We start from the raw sequence: 2,610 nt of genomic DNA, 5'->3' as shown, positions 1-2,610 counted from the left end.
ATGGTAATTTGTATGTCAACTACTTTATTGTAGATTGGATTTTTCCTTAAATTTTTTGTTTAGGAGATAAGATAAGATTACAATAAGATAAAATGGGAGAAGGCAACAATTATTGATTGTCTTGAAGTTTCTTTGTTTATTCAATCACTGTACCTAAATGAATCTATTTATGTTTTAATTGTGTTGAAATGGGACGAGACCAGATAGTTTGCATTTGGTGCATCTACATGCAGTTTATTGGGTCAAATCCTACAATATATTTTTGCACAGACAGATTTGTCTTTGTGGTCCCTTGATGACCACCTTGAATTTGCCTTGGAAACACCACAACTTGCTATTATTAGCCTTAAATATAGTTTTAGGGGATTGACTTAGTTGTGTCTCTCCATGAATGTCAATTGTTTTACTTTTGCTTAAACAACTCTGCTTAACTTATTGCTGTCTATTCTGTCCTTGCCTGACGACAAATTACTCTCTATCTCATATATTAAGGAAAAGAAATAAAATAACTAATGGTTATGTGTGTCTGTGTGTGAGAGAGAAAGAGTGTGTGTGTGTGATAGCCATTCATACTCTAACCCAAGAAATAACAAACAAGGATACAAATAATTATTGTTTTGTCATTAAGGCTTTTACAGGAAGTGAACTTTGGGCCTTATTATGTTGGCATGCAAGTGTCAAGGCTCAAGTTGCATCAATTGAACAAGCAACTGCTGAAACTCCTAAAAAGGTTGAAGCCCCAGTGGTTGTTGTAACTGGAGCTTCGAGAGGAATTGACAAAGCCATTTCTCTGTCACTAGGTAGAGCAGGCTGTAAGGTGCATACTTATATCATTGCCTACTTAATAGATGCAATTACAATGGCTGTTTGCACTCATTTATGATAAACTGTTTACAGATTTATTTATTAGAAAAGGAAGAGGGGACAAATGATGCAACAATTGACGTGATGCAACTTTCTCTCTTGTTGCTTTCGATGAATATAATGCATGAGGAATAAGGCGAGTTGTTTTTGCACTATTAGGAGATGCAATATTTTATTTTTGTAGATGCTCTCTGTTTAATACATGACCTTTTTTCATTGTGTATTCATACAAGTCATGTATGACATGACAAAGGAAATGCCTTGTAATTGTAAGAAGGGAAAAGCAGAGCAGAGGGATTTAATGTAATACAGTTTATCATCTTGAACATCCACTAAGGTCAACGATAACACACGGTAACTGGTACCCTTCGAAGAAGTCCAAGAAAAGTGCAACAAAGAAAAGATGATAAGTTAGTATAAAAGCCTACCATCCCAAATTTTAATGTCTTATGTAATAAATGATGCATTGCTAAAGGAAGAGAGAATAATTTAGTAATCTTCAAGATTAGTTTCAACAATGCTATTTCATAATCTTGTAAACCCCCATACTAAATTCATAATAGTTTTTTTTGGCAGGTTTTATGGGCCTTATTTATGGTACTTATTTACCACTTCCAATGTATCTTGAGCATGGCATATTGACTGGTTGTGGATTTCATTCTTTATTTGATTTGCATTGTACTTTAAATAGTCCAATAGCTAACTTTTGTTAGGTGCGGCTTGAACTTTTCTCTTAAGTTTTAACAAGCGATGTGTGCCATCTCCCTTTGGAAGTTTGTATTCTGATATATGTTTGGGAAATTTCTTTTGTTATAGATATTGGGTTAATTTGTTTTAGCCCTACCATGTATGTACTTTTGCAATTTTCTTTTAAAAGTTGTCTTGAGATATTTTTATATGGTTGGGCAATTGTCTTATGTTATAAGCTATTGTATTATCAAATATGTTGCATTCAATGCCTTGTTTCTAGTAAAATTTGCTTGCAGGCATTCTTGATTAGGTAAGAAAACAATTTTTGCTTGTTTATCTTTTCCTTTGTCATCTCCCTTTGGAGTCTGCATTCTTATATGTGATCAGAAATGCTTTTGTTAAATATTTTGTTCTTTGTTAAACCTACCATGTATGTAGTTTTGCATTTTTCTTTTGAAAGGTATCTCAAAAACTTGTGTTATAGTTGGACAGTTATCTTGTGTTATATGCTACTTAATTATCAAATCAGTTGCATTCAGTGCCCCATTTTTGATAAAAATTGCATGCAAGAATTCTTGATCACATAAGAAAGTGATATTTTTCCTGTTTCTTTATTTATATACCTCTGTTACAGGCACTAATTGCTTTATGCTTAATTTGTTTCCTAGCGTTGTCATCGAACTTGTTTGACATGGGTTGGGTATTTTCTAATTGCTTGTGTGTTTCAAATCTATCTGTATGTTGACTACCTTCTACTGTTTGAATGAAAAGTTTAATCTTAGAATTGGGCAAGTGTGTAGCAGCAAGCAGTGTAGGATTTTCTTAGTCTTTGATTTGCAGAATTATGTATCATATGTTTCTTCTTTTGAAAATGCACATGATGCATCTATAATAGTAGACTTCTTTCACTCAATAGACATGTTCTTCCTCAATCTGTTATAATGAAATTCATTGTACTCCAAAGTCCATACACGAAGAAATACACATGGAAATAATGATATCATTTTGTTGATAGGCTAGGACCCCATACAATTGATTAACACGTTATGTATTTGT

The 2,610-nt window shown here is 33.0% G+C and overlaps 1 long non-coding RNA gene across 1 annotated transcript; it reads left to right on the top strand.

Annotated features, from left to right (window-relative positions):
- The first annotated feature begins 643 nt into the window (after positions 1 to 643).
- On the top strand, positions 644 to 1,540 carry LOC149196369 (uncharacterized). The gene is made up of 2 exons (XR_016254122.1): positions 644 to 1,274; positions 1,441 to 1,540. It is a non-coding gene; the product is annotated as an uncharacterized LOC149196369 (long non-coding RNA).
- Positions 1,541 to 2,610: the final 1,070 nt, after the last annotated feature.

This window comes from Pinus tabuliformis, chromosome 2_2, assembly GCF_031772625.1.
Source record: "Pinus tabuliformis cultivar Carrire ecotype Pingquan chromosome 2_2, CPIR1, whole genome shotgun sequence".
Lineage (NCBI taxonomy): Eukaryota > Viridiplantae > Streptophyta > Pinopsida > Pinales > Pinaceae > Pinus > Pinus tabuliformis.
The sequence above is the reverse complement of the archived record's forward strand: the minus strand, read 5'-3'. Positions and strand labels throughout refer to the sequence as shown.